Source organism: Equus asinus, chromosome 18 (assembly GCF_041296235.1).
Source record: "Equus asinus isolate D_3611 breed Donkey chromosome 18, EquAss-T2T_v2, whole genome shotgun sequence".
NCBI classification, from domain to species: Eukaryota; Metazoa; Chordata; class Mammalia; order Perissodactyla; family Equidae; genus Equus; species Equus asinus.
Window position 1 is genome coordinate 12,964,349 of NC_091807.1, and position 11,213 is coordinate 12,975,561.

The window sequence follows — 11,213 nt, forward strand, 5'->3', positions numbered from 1 at the left end:
GAAAGATTTCAGCGATAACTCAAGAGTGTTTGGCAACTTATTGAATGCAATTGGGGCAGGCAGTGAGATGAATAGATAGGGGGTGATGATGAAGCTGGAACGTCTGGCTTCGATGACCAGGTGTGTGATCTCAATAACCAGCATATGGAAAGCAGGAAGACGAACAGGTTAGAGCAGAGAGTATGGGAGTGGGACAAGAGGTGGAGGTGAGGAGTTCAGTAATGGGCATATTGAGTTTGAGATACTTTGGGACTTCCCACTGGAGAGATCCAGAAGGGAGTCACACATGGTTCTCCAGCTGAGAAGAGATGTTGAAAATACAGGTACAGATTCAAGAACCATAAAATTACATGAACCAAAATTGTAAATAAAATCACTTACAGGAAGTATATATTATAAGAGTAGAGAATGGAGTACCAACTCCTGGAGGGGGGCCCTTAGAATTTAAAATAGATGACAGAAGAGAAGGCTAGAAAGAAGGATGGTGTGTGACTCTAGAGGCATAAAAAGTCAAGCAAAATGGCATCACAGAAGCTTAAAAATGAGAGAATCTAAATAATGAGTGGTCAATATTCATTTATATACTTAAAAACAAAACAAAACAGAAATTCAACTTTGTGAACATACGGAACCAGGAATCAAGTTAGGCAAAATTTCCAGGTGGACACTAGGCATCTTGGGAAGGACAACATTCAAGTCACTTGGGATTGTCCCACACATTACCCGGAATTTAGCAACATGGCACATAGGATCAATTTCAAGCAAACTGAGTTCAGTGATTGTGAATTACTCATTTTTCTATCCTTACTCCCCCAATATACATACCACAATACCTGACTTATGGTGAGTGATTAACATATCTCTATAACTTTCATTTTTCAGTGGCAAAGTGAAATGGCTAAAAGGAAAGATGCAAAGTACCAGCCACTGAGCTGTTAATGTTATATTGATTCTTTCGTCCTGAAAAACTTCTTTGGGAATCTCAGCTTGGGAATAGTGTATTCCAGGTCTTGGGTATCTGAAGTCATAGTAAATAAGAAGATTTACTTGCCTGGATTGCAGAGCGCCCATGCATTTTTCATGGAAGAGGGAGTAAGAGAATTTCCTAATTAAAATTTGAACAAGTAGAGTCGGACCGAGTCGCCGAGGCACCGCCCGCGCCCCGCCGCCGCGCCCGGGCATCTCCTGCGCCGTCCAGGAGAGCGAGCTCCGAGCATCTCGCGTTGCGGCCTCTCCTCAGGGCCAGGAGCGGGGAAGGCGAGTGCGAGGAATCCCCCGGCCCGAGCTCAGCCGCTTCCCGCCGCCCGAACCACCATGACCCACTTCAACAAGGGCCCTTCCTACGGGCTCTCGGCCGAGGTCAAGAACAAGATTGCTTCCAAGTATGATCACCAGGCAGAAGAAGATCTTCGCAATTGGATAGAAGAGGTGACAGGCATGAGCATTGGCACCAACTTTCAGCTGGGCTTAAAAGATGGCATAATCCTCTGCGAACTCATTAACAAGCTACAGCCAGGCTCAGTGAAGAAGGTCAACGAGTCCTCCTTAAACTGGCCTCAGTTGGAGAATATTGGCAACTTCATTAAAGCTATTCAGGCTTATGGTATGAAGCCACATGACATATTTGAAGCAAATGATCTTTCTGAGAATGGAAACATGACCCAGGTTCAGACTACGCTGGTGGCTCTAGCAGGTCTGGCTAAAACAAAAGGATTCCATACAACCATTGACGTTGGAGTTAAGTATGCAGAAAAACAAACAAGACGTTTTGATGAAGGAAAATTAAAGGCTGGCCAGAGTGTAATTGGTTTGCAGATGGGAACCAACAAATGCACCAGCCAAGCAGGTATGACAGCCTATGGGACTAGGAGGCATCTTTATGATCCCAAAATGCAAACTGACAAACCTTTTGACCAGACCACGATTAGTCTGCAGATGGGCACCAACAAAGGAGCCAGCCAGGCGGGGATGTTAGCACCGGGTACCAGGAGAGACATCTACGATCAGAAGCTAACATTACAGCCAGTGGACAACTCGACAATTTCTCTACAGATGGGTACCAACAAAGTCGCTTCCCAGAAAGGAATGAGTGTGTATGGGCTGGGGCGGCAAGTATATGATCCCAAATACTGTGCTGCTCCAACAGAACCTGTCATTCACAATGGAAGCCAAGGAACAGGAACAAATGGGTCGGAAATCAGTGATAGTGATTATCAGGCAGAATACCCAGATGAATATCATGGCGAGTACCAAGATGACTACCCCAGAGATTACCAATATGGCGACCAAGGCCTTGATTATTAGATTCACACAGAGCAGCTCAGTATTTAGCCATTGTTTTTATTCAGTGAGAACCAAGCTAGCCTTGAGTAATTTTTATCTTGTCTTCCTAAAACACTATTATGCTTATTGTACCTAAAAGAAATATTGCCTTACATACATTCCTTTTTCCTTTTCTGCCTCTTCCCTAAATAGTTGCCTTTTAGTGCTGTAACAGTTAAATCCTACAGCATAACCGATAACTTTCATATGAAGTAAAAAGGAATACTGTGAAAGGGGAGTACTGTTGTACAGTCAATTCTTTTATGAAAGATCTATGCATTTTTACAATCTTCTACTTAAACTGGTATTTTCAAACAGTAGGAACCTATTTTTTTTTTTGTTACAGTTTAGTATCTCGTTTCTACATGGAAGACTAAACTCATGCTTATAGCTAAATGTGGTCTTTGCCAATTAAATTTAAGATGCAGCATTTTAGAAATTTACATATCAATGTTTCTACAGTATTGTTTGCTAATTTTTAAATAAAGTCATGATCAGTGTGCATTTGTGATTATATGTGTACTCATTCTCTTACCCAAGCTGACCAGATCTTTTCTGAGTGGTGTTTCTGAAGGAGCATGTACAGTCGGCCTGCAGACATTTAGGTCTGGGGGTGCCTCTGCTCTTCCTGTTTGTGCCAATGTATCAATGTAGAGTTGATCTGTTTTCTTCAACAGTATTTATTGCTGCATTTCTCAGCATAAACTTATCCCATTGTATTTTTTATAAATAAATATTTTTTTGAACAACAACAAAAAATTTGAACAAGTAATATGGCTCATTTTTATATTAGAGCAGACAAGAGTCTGCTCTAATGCTTATTAGTAAGGATTTAGCTGTGATTTCTTAATTTGAGTTCCCTAATAAATAAAACAGGACAGTTCTCTCATACTGATCACAAGAATGACATTCGTAGAAGGATATTTTTTGGAATTTTATCATCTAGTACATCTGCAGGAAAATTTAACACTTATTGAAATGCCATGCTAGTCACATATTCGAGAACAAAGAGGAATTTGCCTATCATATATTTTAGCTTTTTAGTCTTTTTCCCTAAGTGTTTGTTTTCAATCCATTTTGGTCCTCAAGATATCAAGAATTTTAAGACACGTTTATGGGTTTCTTTTTTGGCCAACTAATTGTACTTTTTGAGTTTCCTCTCCCTGTTAGTGCAAGAGTAGTTACTATTTGTACTTTTAAACTGGAAAAAAAAAGATTGTGAATTTTACATGTAAAGACTCTTCATTAATCAGTATAAATTGACAAGTTCAGAAAATCAAAGTTAAAAATGTAAGAAATAAAGGGATCATTTATCTGCTGAATCTGCTTCCAAATAAAAGAACAATAAATCCCATACTGTTGTGAAATATGTGAGCTGGTAAACGCTTCATGTGCTTTGAATAAAATTGCACTTAAAATTCTAGGTATAATTTATAACAAATACTTTTTTCCAGGTTCACTTTTATGACAGGATGCATTCTCACTCAATTACATATTCTCTGCATTTTCTGATTCAAGATATTTTCACAATTCTAAAGGAGAACAAAAATAGAATAATAATTACAAAACAAAACAAAAAGAGATTGAGGAAGATAATTGAGCAACTTACTGTCAGCAACTAGATTTTTAACGAACAGAAAAGTGCACTGAAAATACTGTCTAGTTATTTAAACTAGGCTAAGATCTGAGTGTATGCTCTATGTGTGTCACAGAGAAAAAAATTACCTTTTGGGGAGCAGAGTAAATTTCTAAGATTTATTGTTTAACCACAGGAAGACTCAGTAACTTTGTATAAAATGTATACATTTAATGGAAAGTGTCCTATGCTTCTTATAAGAATTTGTTCCAAGTCTTTGTGTATAATTAATGGCTTGTCTACATATTTTTTCAATAAAACTATTCATGCAGAATTTTAAGTAGGCATTTTAAATACCAGAATGAATGTATCTTTGTGAAGATACCATTTATCTACCATAACATCCAAAGCATAATGAGGAGACTTTGATACAAGGCAGATTTAGAACTGACTTGGAAAACAAAGCCCTAAGATCCTGTCATGTCAGCACAAAGTAAATAAATTTATCACAGTGAGTTGAGATTTAAATTCGCAAACTTATCAGCAATGAAATTAAAGTGATTTTTTTTTTACAAGTTTCTTGACTCCAGATTTTGTGGGTTGGAGAATTTACTTTCATTTTCTTTTGTTTTTTCGAGGAAGATTAGCCCTGAGCTAGCATCTGCTGCCAACTCTCCTCTTTTTGCTGAGGAAGACTGGCCCTGAGCTAACATTTGTGCCCATCTTCCTCTACTTTATATGTGGGACGCCTGCCACAGCATGGCTTGCCAAGCGGTGCCATGTTCACACCCAGGATCCAAACCAGGGAACCCTGGGCCGCTGAAGCAGAATGTGCGAACTTAACTGCTGTGCCACCAGGCCGGCCAGAGAATTTACTTTCTAATCAGGCCATTACTGCATATAAAACTTGAAATTGAGAGTTTTGCGTTTTAATTAGATACACTATAAGCCAAGAACCATTGAAGCAGCAAGTGAAAACCATCTTCTTCTCTTTTTGCTATTCTTTACAAAGACAACTTCTAGAATTTATTTTTATAACAACGGAGCAGAAAATTTCAGATCTTCACTAAATTTAACTTACGGTTTTTTTGACATAATTTGACAAGATCAAAATATGAAAAGAAAAATGTGTGTTTTTGATATGCCTGTAAAAGGTGTTCTTTATTCACTTTATCTGGTAGAAATAATGTAGAGAAAGAGTCCCAAAGTAGATAAATAGTCGAGGTACAAAAATCATACATAATTATTGAAACACAATTAGCTCTTTACCTGGCATGCCTCAGGAGGAAGAGGAGCATGCTGTCTGGAGACCAAGGCCCCTTCCTGGACTGTTCCTAACTCTCTCTGAGGAAATGCAGTTGCCGGTGCTGCAGAGAAATATCTGGCTCCCAAATTATAAAAGCCAAAGTCTTCAGATTAAATGATAAATGAGCATCTGTGAATCCTAAATTCTGAACCCTTTAAATTACAAGTACACATCGAAAGAGGATTCCATGGGTGGAACTGCAAAGTTTTGTCAAAATCTGTATATAAGCTTTCTTTTTAAGGGTCAAAGATATCAACATACATGTTCAAAGATATCTGTGACCCAGTAAAAATTAATAACCAGTTGCAGTTTTGTGCTGCAGCTGGCTTGTGCTGGCCTGTACCAACTTATCAGAGCGGATTAAATTTTCTGAAATTTTGTGAGCTGGTTGTTAAACTGCTGGTAGCTTGAAATTGGCCACAGTGAAATATTCACACCATAGAAACGGGCAAGCTCTACAAATCAGGGCTTTTCTCCTCTCCCTATTCTCCTGCCATAGTCAGTATATCAGGACACAACTGATTAGTCTATTTTTAGAAGAGAAAAAAAGACATGTAACATGAATAGAGGTAAATTACACTTTTTGTTTTTATGCGTTTCTATGTCCAGTTGCTTAATAGGGTTTTAATAATATCTAATTGATCTAATTAGATATAATAGAAATAAGAATATCTAATAAATATTCAATTATTTAATACATTAACATTTAGATGCTACTAATAACAACAAATGTTTCTTAATTATTTCTCCCGAGTAGGGAAATAAAAATATTACACCAGTGGTGCATAGAATGATAAAAGAATGTCCATTAACTCTCCAGAAATTTAAGATTTTTTTTCAGGAATTTATACATGAGATTTAACCTCTAAGCAAATACCTCACAAAGAGTAAAATTTTTTGAATTACAAATAAACTATTCCTCTCACCAAGCTGCTGAGACATTTTACTTTCTGGTATTTTAAAATGAAAACAAAACACAAGAATGTGTCGATGAAGCAAGCGAAAATCAAAAGGGTACAGACTTTTCCGAGGATCAGGAGCTAAAAATAAAATGAAAAAGTTTGAATCCTTAAAAACAAATTGGTAAGAGAACTAAAAGCTTAGGCGGTGTAACCGCAGTAAATTATGAAAAGCTAGGAAAAAAATGAAGTGACAAACAATAAAGTGAAAATCTCTGATAAAGCCAAAAAAATTTGGATGGCAATCAAAAAAAAACTGGAAGAAAAAATAAAACTTATAACAAGGCAGAACTATGGAAATGCATCTCCTGGAGAAATGTAATAGAGCTGTGAACTAGGGAAGGTAGAAAGGCCGTGATGGGTGACTAAGGGCTGTGAACATAATTAAAAGAATGGAGGAATTCTGTAGCTGAAGATAAAAAGCCTGAAATACATTATGATGTAGTAAATGAATGTCACTTCTACAGTATGCACCTATTTTTCAAGAGCTGATAATACAAAGTAAAAATTTAGTGCACAAAGTTCAAACTTTCCATTTGTCAACCAATTTGTTTCTATTAAATATTTTACAGCAATTAGACTAGAGAGGCATCAAAACAGAGTAGACACCCAGAGCTACCACTTTGCAGTAGCTGCCCATAGATCTAGATAATTTTTCAGGGTATAACCAAAGTCAGAGCCTGTGTATATTTTAAGAAACAAGTAGGGAAGATTTTTTTCTAAAGATTACATATATATTGATTTCTTCAAGATACTTATTCTGAAATTCAGTTCAGAATCTGGATTTTAACCAGATTTGTCAGTATAAAATGAAATAAAACCAACACCACTTGCCAATATCTATAATGGCATTATCGTCACAGAGCACACACGTTTATATAAAGTCATTTTACATAGATTTGTCTGATTTATTTATTTATTTTTATTTTTTGTGAGGAAGATTCACCCTGAGCTAACATCTGTGCCAATCTTCCTCTACTTTATATGTGGGATGCCTCCACAGCATGGCTGATAGTGGAGCAGGTCCACACCTGGGATCCGAACCTGTGAACCTGGGCCGCCAAAGCAGAGCACAGGAAACTTTAACAACTTGGCCATGGAGCCACCCCCTCATTTAATATTTAAACTATTTATTTTAGCATTTTCAGAATGTTTTTAGAGATTTCAATGAATTCCTCAGAAACAAAGCTTTTTATTAATAAACTACTGTCAAAAAAGAACTTATACATTATATAAAATATTGCTGAACACGCTGATAGATATGAATGGCAAAGTTATATCCACACAATCATCAGTCTTTCTTGACATTTCATCACAAAGGTAAAGATTTGAGGTTTATTTTCTACGTCCTTAACCTTCCCTTTCTGAACCCTTCGCTTTTCTGGAATATAAAATTTCTCCTAATATCAGGCACCTGGGAAAACTCTGGGTTCTCTCCACTCCTCCCACTCGTATAGACTGGAAATGATCAGATGGCTGACAATTACCAAAGTTGCATTTCGCCAATGAAATATGTTTTAAATTAAATGTCCTGAAGAGAATGTGCTTATTGAGGCTTTTATCTCTAAATGCTAAGTGAGGGTATTTGTTCACTGACCCCCGACATTTCAAATCCAACTCAGCTCTCTGGGGTGACTGATCTTGGTCTATGAGCGTGCTGAACGTCTGTTTCAAGGGGCTGATAGCAGTAAAAGTCTCTTTCCTCAGTCAACAGCTTCATCCAGGACCTCGCCAGCCCTGGTTTTCTTCTGGGCTCCAGCTTCCAAATGCACGGATTTGAGCCCCAGCTCTAGAAACAGAGTCTGGGTTTGAATCTAAGCTGTCTCAGAATAAAAAAGTAACTTTACCTCCATTCTCATTTCTTCATTTGTAAAATAAGGATCATAAGAGAATATACAGATAGGGGCTTGGTAGTTCATGGGGAATAATAGAGAAAGGCAGTCTATATGGATGCACATATAGTAAAATGAGTATAAATAGTTTTAGGACTCAAATTCTCTTCTGGTTGATTCAGTGTTCTCAGAAAAGTAGGAATCAAAAATGAATGATTTCTGGGGAGGTGTTGGAGGTTTAAGAGACAGGAGAAGATGCAAAGCTAGGTGAATTCGAGAGTGAATGGATTGGAGCATATGTAGTGTGATTGATTTACAGGCTCTGAAATTCTGTTATAAATTTAAAGTGGCAGAAGACAGTGTGTTTTGTGATTTGCTCCATACATCCAGCTGCTCAGGGATAGATGAGGATTAGGTGGAAATTTGGATCTCACCAGGATTTATTATTTCCAAGCTGGTTCAACAAAGTAAAAGAAAAACAGGGAAGTTGAGGGTATGTCCAAGAGAATAATTGACCGCAGAATTTAGGCAGGAAAACAGGCAAGACAGGCCATCAAGGGAGTGAGGGGTAATGTTACTGTGATAAGGTAATAATTTGGAGGGCCCAGAGAGATCAAAAGACTTTAAAGTAAGAGCATTAAAAGAAACCTTTGAAGGAAGAGCTCAGAGAATGGGGTGGACGAAATTGTGAGCATACAGGAGTTGCTGGTGTAAGCAATCACAATGTCTCAGTCAGTCATTCTGAAAGTGTGACCTCTGGATCTGCAGCATTGGCATCACCCAGGAACTTGTTAGAATTGCATATTCTCTGGCTCCACCCTAGATCTACTGGTTTAGAAACTCAGTGGGCAGGTCCCAGCAAACTCTATTTTAACACGCTTTCAGGCAATTTTGATGCGCACAGTAATTAGAACCATGGGTCTAGGGTGTGTCTTGTAGAAGCAAGTGAACAAGATAGGGTGGTGTGATATTGTGATATAATAAGAAATATATATTTGGTCTTTGTCCCCTCTTCCTGGCACAGAGATCCTAAAACCTTGTAATTTCCTAAGTGATAGCCTGAGAGGGGTATCTTTTGTTATTCATAAGCACCCTTTCAACTGTTGATATCAATACGTCTGATCCTCTGGCTATATATCAATGGTTCTCACAACTTCCTCCGCAGCTTTGATAATGCCCAATCTGGGTGTGAGGATCAGAAGTACGAGAGATACTGAACTTGTGATTGGTGTCTGAAATGGTCTTGTGGGACTATCCTTAACTTGAGGGATATGACACTAACTGCAGGTAGTTAAAAATTGCATTGTAGGATACCCAGTTGATATCTGCAGAGTGGAGAATTGGTTGGTGGGAGGAAAACCCCACATATCTGGTGACAGAACTGATGTAAGCAGCAACAGATCAGGTGGAAAACATTGTCATTGTAGCAGAGGAATTCAACGAACTGGAAGACCAGGATATGCAAAGGGTTATCTATGATGATATAGTATTGATATCAACTAGAATTAAGGTAGGAGTATGTGGGAGAGAGCCACTTTGAGCCAGGGGTAAAAATTGTCAATATATGAAAGACAGATGGTTAGATTTATCGATTAGGATTCAGTAAAGATTGGATTTCTTAAAAAATTCTTAAAAATTACTTTCATTTGACTTTAAATTTTTTATGGAAAACTTGCTATTTTGTCTAAGTCATCCCCTTTCCAGATCTCTCCAGAAATGGAAATAGGAAAAAGATAGCAAAAAGCCTGGACAGAAAATCTGCCCTTTCTACTCTCAAGAGGAAGTATGGCCAACTACATTGAGCTCAAATTTAGAAGAACTTTCATAATTTTTTCATCTGTCATATTTCATAACATGGAGCAAGCTGAATTGTTAACCAGACTACCTAGGAAATAGAATCCTCTGTTTAATATAATTTTCTTACTACTTAGACAAGATCTTTGTTGTTGAAAATCTTAATCTTCCTTTGATCATCCTCTTCTCTGTTCACTATGGAGATATGAAAGCATGTGACTTTAAGTCTGATAAACCTGAGTCCACAAACCTGAGTTCCACCGTCATTTCTTCCTCTTGTAAGCTATGAAATCTACAGCAAGTTGGTGAACCTTTCAAAGCATTGGAACAATAACACTAATTGGAAAAATAAGTGTGATAATTAAAGGAGGTGGTATCAATACAATTTCTGGAACACAGTCCTTATAAATGTTAGTTTTCTTCTTTTATGATTCACCATCAAATGATTCTGCACCCAATTTTGATATGAGTTTTTCCCCCACACCAAGCAATTCTGTGACACCAGCTTGGTGTCCTACAATTCAACTCAATTCTGACACTATCTACCTGCAGATAGCGGCAGATGCCACAGCTTAAGGGTTCAGTCCCATAAGACTGCCCCCCACTTCAGGTACCAATCACAAGTCCAGGTTGTCACCTATGCTTCTGACCAGCTGGTTATAAATCACGGGGTCCCAGGACCCCCTCCTTGGGTTCCATTAATTTGCTAGAGGAGTTTACAGAACTCAGGAAAGCTGTTTCCTCACTAGATTATGGGCTTATTACAAAAGATAGTAAGGATATGAATCAACAGCTGGATGAAGGACATAGGGTAAGCTATGGGAAAAGGAACAGAGCTTCCATGCTCTCTCTGAGTGGCTACTCTCCCCAAATCACTACATGTTCATCAACCTGGAAGCTCTCCAAACCCGCTCCTCTTTTAGATTTTTATGTAGGCTTCATTGCATAGGCATGATTGATTAAATCATTGACCATCGGCAACTCATTCAACCTCCAGGAAATCAGGGGATGGGACTGAAAGTTCCAACCCTCTATTCCTGTTGGGTTCTCCTGGCAACCAGCTCCCCTCTCTTTAGGGGATTTCCAAAGGTGACCTCATTAATAAACTCGGCTGTGGTTGAAAGTGCTTGTTATGAATAACAAGACACCTGTTTCACCTGTATAGTTCTGAAGCTATCTCAGGAACTTGGGACAAGTGACCAAATATAACAAAAGATGCTCCCATTGCTCTTACTGGTCACAAAATTCTAAGGGTTTTGGGAACTGTGAGCCAGGAACTGTGAACAAAGACCAAAATAGATATTTATTATAAATCACAGTATCACAACATCTAAATAAAAGCAAGCTGGCAGTTGCAAGACATTAGTATGAAGATAAAAGAAAAGTTTGTTGACAAACCTTCAACCACTGAGACTTTACTTTTT

The 11,213-nt window shown here is 38.1% G+C and overlaps 1 pseudogene; it reads left to right on the top strand.

Moving 5' to 3' along the window:
• The first annotated feature begins 1,206 nt into the window (after nucleotides 1-1,206).
• LOC106848026 (calponin-3 pseudogene) lies at nucleotides 1,207-2,472 on the top strand (annotated as a pseudogene).
• The last annotated feature ends 8,741 nt before the right edge of the window (nucleotides 2,473-11,213 follow it).